The 18,812-nt window shown below is 36.7% G+C and overlaps 1 non-coding gene across 1 annotated transcript; it reads right to left on the bottom strand.

Annotated features, from left to right (window-relative positions):
* Nucleotides 1-3,766: 3,766 nt before the first annotated feature.
* Nucleotides 3,767-3,870, bottom strand: LOC127741779 (small nucleolar RNA R71). The gene has a single exon (XR_008002984.1). It is a non-coding gene; the product is annotated as a small nucleolar RNA R71 (small nucleolar RNA).
* Between the last annotated feature and the right edge of the window lie 14,942 nt (nucleotides 3,871-18,812).

The following is an 18,812-nucleotide window of genomic DNA, read 5'->3' as shown; positions in this document are numbered from 1 at the left end:
GCGCGCCAATTGGAGTTCTGTAGCTCCAGAAAATCCATTTCGAGTGCAGGGAGGTCAGATTCCAACAGCATCAGCAGTCCTTTTGTCAGCCTTTTTCAGAGTTTTGCTCAAGTCCCTCAATTTCAGCCAGAATTTACCTGAAATCACAGAAAAACACACGAACTCATAGTAAAGTCCAGAAATATGAATTTAACATAAAAACTAATGAAAACATCCCTAAAAGTAGCTCAAACTTACTAAAAACTATATAAAAACAATGCCAAAAAGCGTATAAATTATCCGCTCATCAGACTGCTAATGTTGTTGGATTCTGACATTTCTGCACTCGAAATAGATTTTCTGGAGCTACAGAATTCCAAATGGCGCGCTCTCAACTGCGTTGGAAAGTAGACATCTATGGCTTTCCAGCAATATATAATGGTCCATACTTTGTTCGAAATTAGATGATGCAAACTGGCGCTCAACGACAGTTCCATGCTGCATTCTGGAGTAAAACGCCAGAAACACGTCACAAACCAGAGTTAAACGCTAAAAACATGTTACAACTTGGCGTTTAACTCCAAAAGAAGTCTCTGCACATGTAAAGCTCAAGCTCAGCCCAAGCACACACCAAAGTGGGCCCCGGAAGTGAATTTCTGCATTTAGACTTATTTCTGTAAAGTCTAGTAACTAGTCTAGTATAAATAGGACATTTTACTATTGCATTAGACATCTTGGTATCTATCTTTGAACGTTTAGTTCTTAGATATTGGGGGGGCTGGCCATTCAGCCATGCCTGAACCTTGATCACTTATGTATTTTCAACAGTGGAGTTTCTACACACCATAGATTAAGGTGTGGAGCTCTGCTGTACCTCGAGAATTAATTCAATTACTATTGTTCTTCTATTCGATTCAGGCTTAGTCTTATTCTAAGATATTCGCTGCACTTCAACCTGATGGATGTGATGATCCGTGACACTCATCATCGTCCATCCTTATGAACACGTGCTTGACAACCACTTCCGTTTTACCTTAGACCGAGCGTGTATCTCTTGGATTCCTTAATCAGAATCTTCGTGGTATAAGCTAGAACCCCTTTGGTGGCCATTCCTGAGGATGCGGAAAGTCTAAACCTTGTCTGTGGTATTCCGAGTAGGATTCAGGGATTGAATGACTGTGACGAGCTTCAAACTCACGATTATTAGGCGTAGTGACAGACGCAAAGAATCAATGGATTCTATTCTGACATGATCGAGAACTGACAGATGATTAGCCGTGCTGTGACAGAGCATTTGGACCATTTTCACTGAGAAGATGGGAAGTAGCCATTGACAATGGTGATGCCCTACATACAGCTTGCCATAGAAAGGAGTAAGAATGATTAGAGGAAGGCAGTAGGAAAGCGGAGATTCAAAAGGAGCACAGCATCTTCATGCTCTTATCTGAAATTCCCACCAATGAATTACATAAGTATCTCTATCTTTATTTTATGCTTTATTTATCTTTATATTCGAAAACCATTATAACCATTAGAATCTGCCTAACTGAGATTTACAAGATGACCATAGCTTGCTTCATACCAACAATCTCCATGGGATCGACCCTTACTCACGTAAGGTATTACTTGGACGACTCAGTGCACTTGCTGGTTAGTTGTGCGAAGTTGTGACAAAGTGTGATTCACATTTGAGAGCTCCAAGTCTATTTGCGCCATTGTTGATGATCACAATTTACGGACACCAAGTTTTTGGCGCCGTTACTGGGGATTGTTTGAGTTTGGACAACTAATGGTTTATCTTGTTGCTCAGATTAGGTAATTTTCTTTTCAAAAAAATTTTTCAAAAATCTTTCAAAAAAATTTTTCTTTGTTTTTGTTTTTCCAAAAGAAAAATATTTTTGAAAAATAAAAAAATTTAATAAAATCATAAAAATAAAAAATATTTTGTGTTTCTTGTTTGAGTCTAGTGTCAATTTTTAAGTTTGGTGTCAATTGCATGTTTCCAAAATTTATGCATTTTTCGAAAAAAATTCATGCATGTGTTCTTCATGATCTTCAAGTTGTTCTTGACAAGTCTTCTTGTTTGATCTTTAATTTTCTTGTTTTGTGTCTTTTGTTATTTTTCATTTGCATTTTTGCATTCATAGTGTCTAAGCATTGTAAATTTCTAAGTTTGGTGTCTTGCATGTTTTTCTTTTCTTGAAAATTTTCAAAAATAAGTCTTGATGTTCGTCTTGATCTTCAAAGTGTTCTTGGTGTTCATCTTGACATTCATAGTGTTCTTGCATGCATCATGTGTTTTGATCCATAATTTTTATGTTTTGGGTCATATTTGTGTTTTTCTCTTTCATCATTAAAAATTCAAAAATAAAAAAATATATTTTCCTTATTTCTCTCATAAATTTCAAAATCTTTGGGTTGACTTAGTCAAAATTTTTAAAATAAGTTGTTTCTTGTTAGTCAAGTCAAGATTTCAATTTTAAAAATCCTATCTTTTCAAAACTTTTTCAAAAATCAAATCTTTTTTATTTTTTCATTATTATTTTCGAAAATTTTTAAAATTGATTTTCAAAATCTTTTTCTTATCTTTATTTCATGATTTTCAAAAACTTCACTAACAATTAATGTGATTGATTCAAAATTTTGAAGTTTGTTACTTTCTTGTTAAGAAAGGTTCAATCTTTAAATTCTAGAATTATATCTTTTAGTTTCTTGTTAGTCAAGTAATCAATTTTAATTTTAAAAATCAAATCTTTTCCAAAATATCTTTTTCAATCATATCTTTTTCAAAATTGATTTCAAAAATTTTTTCTAACTTCTTACCTTTTTAAAATTGATTTTCAAATCTTTTTCAACTAACTAATTGACTTTTTGTTTATTTCTTATCTTTTTCAAAATCACCTAACTACTTTTCTCTCTCATTTTTGAAAATTCCTCACTCTTTTTCAAAATTCTTTTAATTAACTAATTGTTTCAAATTTTAATTTTAATTTTATTTCTTCTCTTAATTTTCGAAAATCACTTTTTCAAAAACAATTTTCGAAATTCTCTCTCTCTCTCATCTCTTTCTATTTATCTATTTAATTACTAACACTTCTCTTCATCTAAAAATTCGAACCCTCTCTTCTCCTCTGTGTTCGAATTTTTCTCATCATTCTTTTATTATTTTCTTCTTCTACTCACATAAAGGAATCTCTATACTGTGACATAGAGGATTCCTCTTCTTTTCTGTTTTCTTCTTTTTCATATGAGCAGGAGCAAGGACAAGGACATTCTTGTTGAAGCAGATCCTGAACCTGAAAGGACTCTAAAGAAGAAGCTAAGAGAAGCTAAAGCACAACAATCCAGAGAAAACCTTACAGAAAATCTCAAAAAATAGAGAGACATGGCCGAACCCAACAACAATGGTGGAGGCGCAAGGAGGATGCTTGGTGATTATACTACACCTACTTCCAAATTTGATGGAAGAAGCATCTCAATCCCTGCCATTGGAGCAAACAATTTTGAGCTGAAACCTTAACTAGTTGCTCTAATACAACAGAACTGCAAGTTTCATGGACTTCCATCAGAAGATCCCTATCAGTTTTTAACTGAGTTCTTGTAGATCTGTGAGACTATTAAGACTAATGGAGTAGATCCTGAAGTCTACAGGCTCATGCTTTTCCCTTTTGCTGTAAGAGACAGAGCTAGAACATGGTTGGACTCACAACCTAAAGATAGCCTGGACTCTTGGGATAAGCTGGTCACGGCCTTCTTGGCTAAGTTCTTTCCTCTTCAAAAGCTGAGCAAGCTCAGAGTGGATGTTCAGACCTTCAAACAAAAAGATGGTGAATCATTCTATGAAGCTTGGGAAAGATACAAGCAGATGACCAAAAGGTGTCCTTCTGACATGCTTTCAGAGTGGACCATTTTGGATATATTCTATTATGGTCTATCTGAGTTCTCTAAGATGTCATTGGACCATTCTGCAGGTGGATCCATTTACCTAAAGAAAACGCCTGCAGAAGCTCAAGAACTCATTGACATGGTTGCAAATAACCAATTCATGTACACTTCTGAGAGGAATCTTGTGAGTAATGGGACGCCTCAAAGGAAGGGAGTTCATGAAATTGATGCTCTGAATGCCATATTGGCTCAAAATAAAATGTTGACTCAGCAAGTCAACATGATCTCTCAGAGTCTGAATGGATGGCAAAATGCATCCAACAGTACTAAAGAAGCATCTTCTGAAGAAGAAGCTTATGATCCTGAGAACCCTGCAATGGCAGAGGTGAATTACATAGGTGAACCCTATGGGAACACCTATAATTCTTCATGGAGAAATCATCCAAATTTCTCATGGAAGGATCAACAAAAGCCTCAACAAGGCTTTAACAATGGTGGAAGAAACAGGCTTAGCAATAGCAAGCCTTTTCCATCATCTTCTCAGCAACAGACAGAGAATTCTGAGCAGAGTCCTTCTAACTTAGCAAATATAGTCTCTGATATGTCTAAGGCCACTTTAAGTTTCATGACTGAAACAAGGTCCTCCATTAGAAATCTAGAGGCACAAGTGGGCCAGCTGAGTAAGAAAATCACTAAAACTCCTCATAGTACTCTCCCAAGCAATACAGAAGAGAATCCAAAAAGAGAGTGCAAGGCCATTGATATTGTCTATATGGCCGAATCCAAGGAGGAAGGGGAGGACGTGAATCCCAATAAGGAAGACCTCATTGGACGTCCCCCAGATAGAAAGGAGTTCCCTATTAAGGACCTAAAGGAATCTGAGGATCATATAGAAACCATAGAGATTCCATTGAACCTTCTTCTACCATTCATGAGCTTTGAGAACTATTCTTCCTCTGAAGAGGATGAAGATGTAACTGAAGAGAAAGTTGCTTAATATCTAGGAGCCATCATGAAGTTGAATGCCAAGTTGTTTGGTAATGAGACTTGGGAAGATGCACCTCCCTTGCTCATTAGTGAACTAGATACATGGGTTCAGCAAATTTTACCTCAAAAGAGACAAGATCCTGGTAAATTCTTAATACCCTGTACCATAGGCATCATGACCTTTGAGAAGGCTCTGTGTGACCTGGGGTCAGGTATAAATCTTATGCCACTCTCTATAATGGAGAAGCTGGGAATCTTTGAGGTACAGGCCACCACATTCTCATTAGAGATGGCAGACAAGTCAATAAGACAAGCTTATGGATTGGTAGAGGACGTGTTAGTGAAGGTTAAAGGTCTTTACATCCCTGCTGATTTCATAATCTTAGACACTGGGAAAGATGAGAATGAATCCATTATTCTTGGAAGACCCTTCCTAGCCACAGCAGGAGCTGTGATTGATGTTGATAGAGGAGAATTAGTCATTCAATTGAATGGGGACTACCTTGTGTTTAAAGCTCAAGGATCTTCCTCTGCAACCATGGAGAGGAAGCATGAAAAACTTCTCTCAAAAGAACATCTGTGAAGCTCCATGAGAGCTCACTGTCAAGCTATTGACATTAAAGAAGCGCTTATTGGAAGGCAACCCAATTTTTTTTTATCTATATTTTTATTGTTCTTTTATGTTCTATTAGGTTCATGATCATATGGAGTCACAAAACAATTGCTAAAATTAAAAATAGAATAAAAAATAGCAGAAGAAACAGCACACCCTGGAGGAAGAGCTTACTGGCGTTTAAACGCCAGTAAGGAGCATCTGTCTGGCGTTCAACGCCAGAACAGAGCATGAATCTGGCATTGAACACCAGAAACAAGCAACATCCTAGCGTTTAAACGCCAGGATTGCACCCTGAGAAAAGCTGGCGTTTAACGCTAGCAACAAGCATCAGGCTGGCGTTAAACGCCAGAAACATGCTACATTTGGGCGTTTAACGTCAGAAACAAGCTTCAGTCTGGCGTTAAACGCCAGGATTGCATGTAGAAGGCATTTTACACGCCTAATTGGTGTAGGGATGATAAATCCTTGACACCTCAGGATTTGTGAACCCCACAGGATTCCCACCTACCTCAACTCACCTTCTCTCCTCTTCACACAATCCAATGACACTCTTCCCCAAACACCCTTCACCAATCACCTCAATCTCTCTTTCCCATCACCTCTTTACCACTCACATTCATCCACTCTTCCCCATAAACCCCACCTACCTTCAAATTCAAAATCTCTTTCCCACCCAAATTCACCCTAAATGACCGAACCCACTACCCTCCTCTACTATATAAATCCCTCCATCCTTCTTCATTTTCATACAACACAACCTTTTCTCCTCCCCCTTGGCCGAAACACACAACTCTCTCCCTCTCCTCCATCTCTTCTTTTTCATCTATTCTTTCTTCTTTTGCTCGAGGACGAGCAGCATTCTAAGTTTGGTATGGTAAAAGCATAGTTTTTTTTTGTTTTTTCATAACCATTGATGGCACCTAAGGCCGGAGAAACCTCTAGAAAGAGGAAAGGGAAGACAAAAGCTTCCACCTCCGAGTCATGGAAGATGGAGAGATCATCTCAAAAGTCCATCAAGACCACTTCTATGAAATTGTGGCCAAGAAGAAGGTGATCCCCGAGGTCCCTTTCATGCTCAAGAAAAATGAGTATCCGGAGATCCGACATGAGATCCAAAGAAGAGGTTGGGAAGTTCTTACCAACCCCATTCAACAAGTCGAAATCTTAATGGTTCAAGAGTTCTATGCCAATGCATGGATCACTAGGAACCATGATCAAAGTATGAACCGGAATCCAAAAAATAATCTTACAATGGTTCAGCGGAAATGCTTAGATTTAAGTCCGGAGAATGTAAGGTTGGCATTCAACTTGCTTGTGATGCAAGAAGATGCACGCCCCTACACTAGAAGGGTCAACTTTGATCAAAGGTTGGACCAAGTCCTCATGGACATATGTGTGGAAGGAGCTCAATGGAAAAAAGACTCAAAAGGTAAGCCGATTCAATTAAGAAGACTGGACCTTAAGCTTGTGGCTAGAGGATGGTTGGAGTTCATCCAACGCTCCATCATCCTCACTAGCAACCGATCCGAAGTTACTGTGGATCGGGCCATCATGATCCATAGCATCATGATTGGAGAGGAAGTAGAAGTTCATGAAGTCATCTCTCTAGAACTCTACAAAGTAGCTGAAAAGCCCTCCACCTTGGCAAGGCTAGCTTTTTCTCATCTCATTTGCCATCTATGCTACTCAGCTGGAGTTGTCATAGAAGGAGACATCCTCATTGAAGAGGACAAGCCCATCACTAAGAAGAGGATGGAGCAAACAAGAGAGGTCATCCATGGATCTCAAGAGATGCATGAGGAAGCTCATCATCAAGAAATCCCTGAGATGCCTCAAGGGATGCATTTTTCTCCAAACAACTATTGAGAACAACTTAACACTTCTCTAGAGGGATTGAGTCATGATATGAACCATTTAAGGGTGGAATACCAAGAGCACTCCATCATTCTCAATGAGATTAGAGAAGATCAAAGAACTATGAAGGAGGAGCAACAAAGGCAAGGAAGAGACATAGAGGAGCTCAAGAACACCATTGGTCCTTCAAGGAGAATGCGCCACCATCACTAAGGTGGACTCATTCCTTAACTTCTTTGTTCTTACTTCTCTGTTTTTTGGTTTATGAGCTTCATGTTTGTCTATGTTTGTGTTTTTGTTACATGATCATTAGTGTCTAGTATCTATGTCTTAAGGCTATGAATAATTCCATGAATCCTTCACCTTTCTTAAATGAAAAATGTTTTTAATACAAAAGAACAAGAAGTACATGAGTTTCGAATTCATCATTGAAATTAGTTTAATTATATTGATGTGGTGACAATATTTTTTGTTTTCTAAATGAATGCTTAAATAGTGCATATTTTTGATCTTGTTGTTTATGAATGTTAAAATTGTTGGCTCTTGAAAGAATGATGAACAAGAGAAATGTTATTGATGATCTAAAAAATCATAAAATTGATTCTTGAAGCAAGACAAAGCAGTGAAGAACAAAAGCTTGCGAAAAAAAAGTGGCAAAAAAAATTATAAAAGAAAAAAAGAAAAAGCAAGAAGAAAAAGCCAGTAGCCCTTAAAACCAAAAGGCAAGGGTAAAAAGGATCCAAGGCTTTGAGCATCAATGGATAGGAGGGCCCAAGAAAATAAAATCCAGGCCTAAGCAGCTAAACTAACCATGTGCTTGTGGCATGCAGGTCCAAGTGAAAAGCTTGAGACTGAGTGGTTAAAGTCGTGATCCAAAGCAAAAAGAGTGTGCTTAAGAGCTTTGGACACCTCTAACTGGGGACTTTAGCAAAGCTGAGTCACAATCTGAAAAGGTTCACCTAGTCATGTGTCTGTGACATTTATGTATCCAGTGGTAATACTGGAAAACAAAGTGCTTAGGGCCACGGGCAAGACTCATAAGAGTAGCTGTGTTCACGAATCAACATACTTAACTAGGAGAATTAATAACACTATCTGAATTCTGAGTTCCTATAGATGCCAATCATTCTAAACTTCAAAGGATAAAGTGAGATGCCAAAACTGTTCAGAAGCAAAAAGCTACAAGTCCCGCTCATCTAATTAGAACTAATATTCATTGATATTTTGAGATTTATAGTATATTCTCTTCTTTTTATTCTAATTGATTTTCAGTTGCTTGGGGACAAGCAACAAATTAAGTTTGGTGTTGTGATGAGCGGATAATTTATACGCTTTTTGGCACTGTTTTTAGGTAGTTTCTAGTAGGATCTAGCTACTTTTAGGGATGTTTTCATTAGTTTTTATGCAAAATTTACATTTCTGGTCTTTACTATGAGTTTGTGTGTTTTTCTATGATTTCAGATATTTTCTAGCTGAAATTGAGGGACCTGAGCAAAATCTGATTCAGGCTGACAAAGGACTGCTAATGCTGTTGGATTGTGACTTTCCTGCACTCGAAATGGATTTTCTGGAGCTACAGAACTCCAAATGGCATGCTCTCAACTGCGTTGGAAAGTAGACATCCATGGATTTCCAGCAATATATAATGGTCCATAATTTGTTCGAGCTTAGACGACGCAAACTGGCGCTCAACGCCAGTTCCATGTTGCATTCTTGAGTAAAACGCCAGAAACACGTCACAAACCAGAGTTAAACGCCAAAAACACGTTACAACTTGGCGTTGAACTCCAAAAGAAGCCTCTGCACATGTAAAGCTCAAGCTCAGCCTAAGCACACACCAAAGTGGGCCTCAGAAGTGGATTTCTGCATTTAGACTTATTTTTGTAAACCCTAGTAACTAGTCTAGTATAAATAGGACATTTTACTATTGTATTAGACATCTTGGTATCTATCTTTGAACCTTTAGTTCTTAGACTTTGGAGGGCTGGCCATTCGGCCATGCCTGAACCTTGATCACTTATGTATTTTCAACAGTGGAGTTTCTACAAACCATAGATTAAGGTGTGGAGCTCTGCTGTACCTCGAGAATTAATGCAATTACTATTGTTCTTCTATTCGATTCAAGCTTAGTCTTATTCTAAGATATTCGCTGCACTTAAACCTGATGGATGTGATGATCCATGACACTCATCATCGTCCATCCTTATGAACACGTGCTTGACAACCACTTCCGTTTTACCTTAGACCGAGCGTGTATCTCTTGGATTCCTTAATCAGAATCTTCGTGGTATAAGCTAGAACCCCTTTGGCAGCCATTCTTGAGGATCCGGAAAGTTTAAACCTTGTCTGTGGCATTTTGAGTAGGATTCAGGGATTGAATGACTGTGACAAGATTCAAACTCGCGATTGTTGGGCGTAGTGACAGACGCAAAAGAATCAATGGATTCTATTCCGACATGATCGAGAACCGACAGATGATTAGCCGTGTTGTGACAAAGCATTTGGAAAATTTTCACTGAGAGGATGGGAAGTATCCATTGACAACGGTGATGCCCTACATACAGCTTGCCATAGAAAGGAGTAAGAATGATTGGAGGAAGGCAGTAGGAAAGCAGAGATTCAAAAGGAACATAGCATCTTCATGCTCTTATCTGAAATTTCCACCAATGAATTACATAAGTATCTCTATCTTTATTTTATGCTTTATTTATCTCTATATTCGAAAACCATTATAACCATTAGAATCTGCCTAACTGAGATTACAAGATGACCATAGCTTGCTTCATACCAACAATCTCCGTGGGATCGACCCTTACTCACGTAAGGTATTACTTGGACGACCCAGTGCACTTGTTGGTTAGTTGTGCGAAGTTGTGACAAAGCATGATTCACGTTTGAGAGCTCCAAGTTTATTGGCGCCATTGTTGATGATCACAATTTACGCGCACCACACTACATGTTAAGGCTCGTGTTGATGGAAGGATAGTCAATAAGATTTTGGTTGACGGGGGAGCTATTGTCAATCTCATGCATGAAAGAATGATGGGAAGGCTTGGAAAGACTGAAAAAGATCTAATTAAAAGTAGTATTGGGGTAACAGATTTTAATGGAAGGACTTCTTCTGTTAAAGGTGTGGTTCTGCTGTCAATTGAGGTTGGTTTTGCTGTCAATTGAGGTTGGTTCTGTCAATAGGCCAACTCTATTTGTTGTTGTTCCTTCTAAGGCTAGTTTTAACTTGCTTTTGGGACGTGATTGGTCTGGAACGAAGATGGAGGAGTGAAAGAAATTTCTGCTGATAATAGTACATGTTACTATGATGAGATGCATGTGGAGTTCAGAATGTATAATCCTGGAGTCAAGCCACTGACGGTTGACACCAAGGCATTTAATCCTGAAAGTATTGAGATGTGCAAAATAGATATGAATGGTTTTATTTTGGTCCCTAAGGTCGGGGCAGATACGGCCTCAAGAGAAACTTAGATGATGAGTTTGACGAGCCAACTGACTCGGCTGTCAGCCTATATGGCAAGCAGAGAAGAATGCATTGACAGTGTACCTTATGATTATATATATGATAATGGTCCTTTAGGTTTTGAAAAAAATAACACTGACACTGTAAAAAAGGTTGAGGTGCAGGATCCTTTGGAGGAAGTAGATATTGATAATGGTGACTATCCTAGACCAACATATGTGAACAAGATGCTGTATGATGATTTCAAACAAGAAATGGTGGAGATTTTGAAGGAATATTGCGACTGTTTTGCATGGGATTATGCAGAGATGCCAGGCTTGAATCGTGAATTAGTAGAACATAAATTTCCATTGAAAGCCAATGTCAAACCTGTCAAGCAGCCACCAAGGAGATTTTCTCCTGAAGTCGTAAAGAAGATACAAGGAAAAGATACTAATAATCAGGCTAAATGATATGTCATACCTTATTGGCATTGGCTTTAGGTGTAGGCTTATCAGATGTGGAAGCCATCATATTATTAGTACTAGGCACAATCAAAGAAATGGTAGGAGCCATAGTGACCTAAAACAAGAAGTGAAATGAGGACAAAGGAAATTAACGAAAAAAAATCAGCAAGAGAGATATCATCATCATGTAAGTTCTTTAAGATAATGCTATTTTAATATGGAGGATGTGAAAATATATAAAAATACCTAAGAAGCAAGTTGACCACTGGGGCTAAGAGCATCGATATCATCTTCCGAAGAGAACTTACTTACTGATTTAATACTAGACGAGGTGTTCTCGTTTTCTCCTTCATTGTGCTGAGAGATTACCGGTCCATCAAGATTGTCATTGGATGTATTTGATGTGTCATCTTTATCATCACTATTTGAAGATGTTGACACTTCAATTGGTTCAAGTCTTCTTTTTACCCGGTGATTTGAGTAATTAAAATTGAATTTCTTTTTTCCTACAAGCCTACTAGAAGACTTTCTCAAAGGAGGATTGACAGCAGGTGAGGTAGTTGTTTTCTCTGTAACAAAAATAATAATAATAAAATAATTAAAATAGGTGCCATTGTGATTTTCTTAGAAAGCATTATGCATGAAGAAAATAACATTAATAACGACAACACAGAGAGGACCATAATTTTTTAAACCAAAATGAGCAAATGATTTAATTGTAATTACCCTTTTTGACAATTGGTGCTCTTCTCACTTGTTGCATTACAAAAATAGTGGTCATCCTTTGATAACAAGTACCGAAAGCAACTTTAATGAAGGAGTAATAATTTTTCCACCAAGAAAAGAATGAATATGTGGTCAACAGACAAAGTTTAAAATGGATAGGTGGAATTTATTTCTCTGCGAAGCATTATCTTTTTGAATGTGCAACAGATCTTCTAGTGAAGTAGCTTTGACATGCAAAGATTGTGGCTCTTGAAGATGGTAAGGAGATGGAATGGCCTGAGCTAACCCTAATTGTCTAGAAACGACGTTTGGCATATAGACCACTGTTCTTAGGTCATCTTCACCTGGAAATCCAGCAAAAAAATAATTGGGGAGTCAAGAACTGTGACCAAATAGTGATGCTTTCCTTTTGTGTGATGGTGCAGAATTTATAACCACAAACTAACCGGAAAGTGCACCGGGTCGTACCAAGTAATACCTCAGGTGGGTGAGGGTCGATCCCACGAGAATTGATGGACTAAGCAATAATGGTTAAGTGATTTACTTAGTTAGACAAACAGAAAATGGTATTTGAGATTTCAAAAAGCATTAAACAGTAAACTCAGAATATCAGAAGACAGACAAATAAATAAGTTGGGAATAAAATATGGAGAAATAATTAAGGTTTCAAAGTTATCTATTTTCCGGATTGACTTTTCTTACTATTTTAATCATGCAAGATTTAATTCATGGAAAGCTATATGTGATTAGACCTTAATTCCTTAGACCTTTCTAGTCTCCTCTAAAATTCATCAACCGCCAATTCCTTGGTCAATTAATTCCAATTAGGGGGTGACGTTCAATTCTAGCTATATGCCACAGAAATCCTAATTACCTAAATATAAGAGGATTATATGTCACGTATCCCGTTAAATCCAGACAATTATAAATTTAGGAAAATATGTTTTCAAACTGTTATTCAAGTAAAGAGCTTTTCCAAGTTATACAGGAACTTAATTAGAAAGAGGGTCATACTTCCATTTCACCCAAATTCATAAGATAAAGAACGAAAATAATTCTTGAATTATAAATCAGTACATGAATTAAAATAGAAAAACAATAAAATCAATCCATACAATAGACAGAGCTCCTAACCTTAACAGTGGAGGTTTAGTTGCTCATGGTTCAGAGTGAAAACTAGGATTCAGGTAAACTGTAAATTGGGCTGAGGTGGAATAATCCCCAGAAGAGAAGTTTCTTTTCCCTTTTATATCTAGTCCTAATTAATTTAAATTATATTTTTTTAAAACTAAATAATATATTTTTCTATTTTTAAAATAAAAATTAAAGTTTAAATCAGAATTAATTATAGCAATCAGCACATCTTTAATTGATGAATGTGGACCACTTGCTTCGTAAGAAGGCACACCTAACTTGGCACGAAGCTGCGCCTTACTTGAGGGATGTAGTGAGGAAGGGCGTGTTGGGCTTGAGCGTTGAGCCTAACTTGGCCATGGGCTGCGCCTAACTTGATGGAGGCCTAATCCTTATGCGTGCTTATTAATGTCTAGCGCCTAACTTGAGAAATCTCAAGTTAGGCGCAGCCTTGGCATTGTGGTTGGAGAAGAAGTATAGACTATTATATATCGTTGGAAAGCTCTGGAAGTTAGCTTTCTAACGTCACTAGAATTACGTCCATTTGACCTCTGTATCTTGAGTTATTTGGGTTTGAGTGTAGAGAGGTCAAGATTGACAGCATCATTCGCCTTCTTCTTTTTTTCTGCGTAAACTCCATCAAATTCATCCGAAAGCTACATGAAATAAATAGAATTACATACAACTCAAAGTAGCATTCATAGTGGCTAAAAGATACTTAATTCTTGATTAAACTCAACAAATTAAATGCAAATTCACTAGGAAAAGATAGGAAAGATGCTCACGCATCATGTAACCCTAGCTGGGGTAAGAGATCGCGTCAACCATTTCGGACCAGTTTGACAATTAGCAAAGGGAGTCAGATTGATGTTGTGGTCTTTCTCTGGCAAGTGATAGAAAGCAAGAAAGAAGTGTTTCATCTTATCATGTGAGGCCATTAGCTTGTCAGGAAAGACTAAGTTGAGCAGATGGTGTCCGACAATCACAGAATCTGTAGGGCCTTTTTGGGTCAAATGTGGCTGTAGCTCAGATTAAAAAATAGTGGACAGCCACAATTGAAAAAATCAAAGGGGACCGTCAACATTAGTGATTCTTTTCTTCTCCCTCATAAGGGCTATGATCCAATCTAGAGTGAGATATAGTCAAACCAGGAATAATTTGGCTAAACACAGCCTCTTACCTTCAGCTGACATAATGGCCAATGGGAGATAAGTGACTTCAACTTGAATACTCCGGGTACAGAAAACAACGCGGCTCAACCAAAGGAGAAGGAAGGCTATGTGCTCATTATCGGAAATAGGTTCTCCATCTTGACCTTTGTTATTAAGAATGAAGCTCTGGTAAGTGGTGGAAGAGATATCAATGGCATATTCAACCCCTGTGGTTGACCGGGTAGTAGTTAAAATTTCCTCTCTCAAAGAAGGTAGGCCAATTATTGTAGCTACATCCAGAAGAGTATGAGTAATCATACCGTATGAGGTGTGAAAAGTATGAGAAGTCTCATCCCAGAAATACAATGCACCTCCCATTAGTCCTGAATTAACAGCGTAAAAGTTTTTACTAAGCTGAATTAGGTCATATATCCCAATCTCTTTCCACAAGGTCATCTTCTTAGTTTCAACCCTACCTAACCAAGCATGGTAACCTTCAATGTTGGTCTTTGAGGGTGACCAGGAAAAATATTTTTTATCTTGTTTGCTACTTTAAGAGAGACAATATGGCCAATGAAAGCTGAATCTACACCGTCAATGGTTAAAGGGAGTAGCACATGAGATTTCCATATCTTTGATTTTGAGGCCTCTGGTTCAGGAGCAAAATCCTTGTCATCTTTTACAATAGGCTTATCACAAATGGCCACTTTAGGAGGACTTGTTGACAGATGGTGGCTTGAGGTAGTCATAACAATGCAGATTGAAAAAATTCAAGTATTGGGTGCTGAGGGTGTCATTTGTCAATGATCGACAAACAAGCTGTAAATGTAAAAAAATAAAAATAAAAATAATAAAAAAGGATGAACTTTCGACATGTTTGTGCCAAGAAAATGAACTATCCCTTTTATCCTGTTTTTGGGAGCAAAATGGACAAAAATATATTTTTTTCTTTTTTCCTACCTCTTCTTTCATATTTGAAAATAGAGAAAAGACGGTTACATATGAAGAATATGATTCAATAGTCAAATCATAATTTAAATCAAATTAAAGAATATAAAAGAAAAAAGGAGAATGCTCTTCAAAGTAAGATTTTAGTACTCATAGTCATGAATAACACAAGGGATATTTTGCATGTCATTTAGTACTCCTAGTTTTTATTAATAAAATTCCTCTACTTTTACTTGTTATTCTCTTTTACGTTCATGTTTCTTCCTTCATCTTTTTAATTTCCTGTTTATTTCAATTTCTGCAATTTACTACGCTAGTGGCACGTTGCATTTATATGTTTATTTGTTACTTTTATTCCTTTTTAATTTTATTTGACGTTACAATTACGACATTAAAACATCCACATTTTCTTTTAAACATTAACAAAAATTTGAGTAAAACAACAGTGTAAATGAATTAAGATTGCTTATATCTCGATTACACAGTAAATAGATAAGACCCAATTTTATTTGGTTTTATCTATTTACAAACGAGATATATGGAATTTGAAAAAATACACATACTTCGTTTACATTGTAAACCAAGGTTCTGAAAATTAGTTCGAATTAGTTGGTCGAATCAGTCGAACCGCGAATCGATGGCAATTATGGTTCGGCCATACTCCAAAACTGCATAAATGAAAAACCGAAATAGAACCGATAAATTGGCCGGTATCTGGTCGGTCGAACCAAACCGAAACCTGGCCGATTTTCTGAATTTGGCAAAAAACGCTTCGTTTTGTGAGCTGATCCATTAGCCATTATCAATTGTGCAATCCAGCAACCCTAAGTCCCTAACTCACTTCGCCGTCACACATCGCTCATCTTGTCGGCTCACCTCTACGGTAAGCACTCCTCGTCTCCTCCTCTCCTCCTCTCCTCGTTGACGCAACCAGCGTTGATCACCCCACCCACGTCCCTCTGCCTCTGGTTTGTTTACTTCGTCTCTGTCACCGGCTCGCCGCCCAAATTGCCTCTCTGTTCTCCGCTGCGAGTAGGGGTGGCAAACAGGCCTAAACCCGTTAAGCCAGCCCGCGTAACTCGCCAAAAAAGGCAGGCTGGGCTAGAAAATTAGGACCGCCAAATAGCAAATGCCCGCTTAACTCGTACCGCTTAAACCGCGGGCTTTGGCGGGGTGGGGCGGGCTTCCCTGCCGGGCTTAGTATTATTTTGGCAAGGGGTATTTTTACAATTTTTTTTGCCAAAATCCAACTTCCCCCAACCCAACTTACAAGAAAATGAAGATGAAAATTGAGTGTTTTGGTTTATGTTTATTTTGTTTTAGAGACAATATTTATAATTATGTTTTGGATTATGTTTATTTTGCTTTGGGAATAATATTTATAATTATGTTTTGGATGAAAACTTAGTTTATAATTATATTTATTAGATATTCTTCTGGCGGGGCGGGGCGGGGCGGGGCGGGCTTCCCCGCTTGCCACCCCTAGCTGCGAGTGTCGCTGCATGCTTCTTCGATGTTGTCGATGGTAAACTCCTCGACTCTAACCTGGTTGTTCTTCCATGTATCGTTCTTCCTTGTATCCCTGACTCCCTAAATTAATTTTGGGTCCATCTTTGAGTTTAGAATTCGATTATTTATTTAATTTATTGAATATTGATGTAATTCTGAATTCAATTCAATTTAGATTCTGATTTTGAAATTGGATTTAATTTAGTTTTTGTTGCTACTGTATTTTTAGTTTAATTTAAATTTAGAAGTTAGAATCAGTTGTTGATTAATGAATTAGAATTCAAACTAAATATAACTATATGCTTTGACTCTCTTATATTCAATTATATGCTTTGGCTCTCTTAATTTGGATTCTGAGTTTGAAATTAGATTCAATTTAATTATTTGATTTGAACTTAGAAATTTATTATTTTTTTAAGAGTAAAGTATCATTTTTGTCTCCGACGTTTGGAGTAAGTCCCAAAGTTGTACCTAACATTTCAATCATCCTATTTAAGTCCTTAACGTTTCAAAATTGACTCAATGTTGTCCTGCTGTTAGGATCCGTTAACAGAATTGATGGCGGGATAAAATTGAGACGATTTTGAAACATTAGGGACTTAAATAGGACGAAAATGTTGGGGACAAAAACGATACATAGAAATAGATTTTAGTTTTATCCTTTAATAATATCAATTTTTTATTGTACACAGTATTCAATTATTTTTTAATCACATCTAAGTAAATTATACTTAATCACATTACTTTCATTTTAAATAATTTTTTTTTATAATCTTACACTTAAAGTTATAAGTTAATATAAAAATATAAAAAAATTTATTTAGAATGAAAGTAGTGTGATTAAGTATAATTTACTTAGATATGATTAAAAAATAATTGAATACTATCTATAGTAAAAAATTGATATTATTGAAGGATAAAACTAAAATTTATTTCTATGTATCGTTTTTGTCCCCAATGTTTTTGTCCTATTTAAGTCCCTAACGTTTCAAAATCGTCTCAATTTTGTCCCGCCGTCAATTCTGTTAACAGATCCCTAATGGCAGAACAATATTGAGTCAATTTTGAAATGTTAGGGACAACTTTGAGACTTAATCCAAACGTTGGGAACAAAAATGATACTTTACTCTTTACAAAATAATAAATTTCTAAGTTCAAATCAAATATCTTTATTTTTTTATAATTTTACACTTAAAGTTATAAGTTAATATAAAAAAATTTATTTAGAATGAAAGTAGTGTAATTTACTTAGATATAATTAAAAAATAATTGAATATTATATACAGTAAAATTGATATTATTGAAGGATAAAATTAAAATTTATTTTTATGTATCATTTTTGCCCCCAACGTTTTCGTTCTATTTAAGTCTCTAACGTTTTAAAATTGTCTCAATTTTGTCCTGCGGTCAATTCTGTTAATGGATCCCTAACGGTAAGATAATATTGAGCCAATTTTGAAACGTTAGAATTTAAATAGGATGATTGAAACGTTAGAGATAATTTTAGGACTTACCCAAATATTAGGGACAAAAACGATACTTTATTCTTTTGTAAATTATGGATGTTATGAAACTTTGAAATAGTTTAAAAATTATTGAGTTTGAATATATGNNNCGCAACCTTGAAAAAAAAAAAGAAGGAAACCCTATAACCTACCACTAGGGGTGTTCAAAACCGATCCGGACCGAACAAAACCGACCAACCGAACCGAAAAAATCGAAAATCGAACAAACCGAAAACTGAAAAAATAAAAAAATATGTTTTGCTATTTTTTGCGGTTCGGTTCGGTTTTGTCACTTAAAACCTGAACCGAACCAAACCGAACCGGTCAAATAAAAAATCCCAAATAACTATTAGATTATTATCCCTAGGGGTGTTCAAAACCGATCCGAATCGAACAAAACTGACCAACCGAACCGAAAAACCGAAAACCGAACAAATTGAAAACCAAAAAAATTATGTTTTGCTATTTTTTTGCGGTTCGGTTCGGTTTTCGATTTTGTCACTTAAAACCTGAACTGAACCAAACTGAACCGGTCAAATAAAAAACCATAAATAACTATTAGACCATTACCCCCACCCCACCCCCTTCAGATAACCTAAT

Source organism: Arachis duranensis, chromosome 9, assembly GCF_000817695.3.
Source record: "Arachis duranensis cultivar V14167 chromosome 9, aradu.V14167.gnm2.J7QH, whole genome shotgun sequence".
NCBI lineage: Eukaryota > Viridiplantae > Streptophyta > Magnoliopsida > Fabales > Fabaceae > Arachis > Arachis duranensis.
This window is presented reverse-complemented; position numbering and strand designations above follow the sequence as displayed.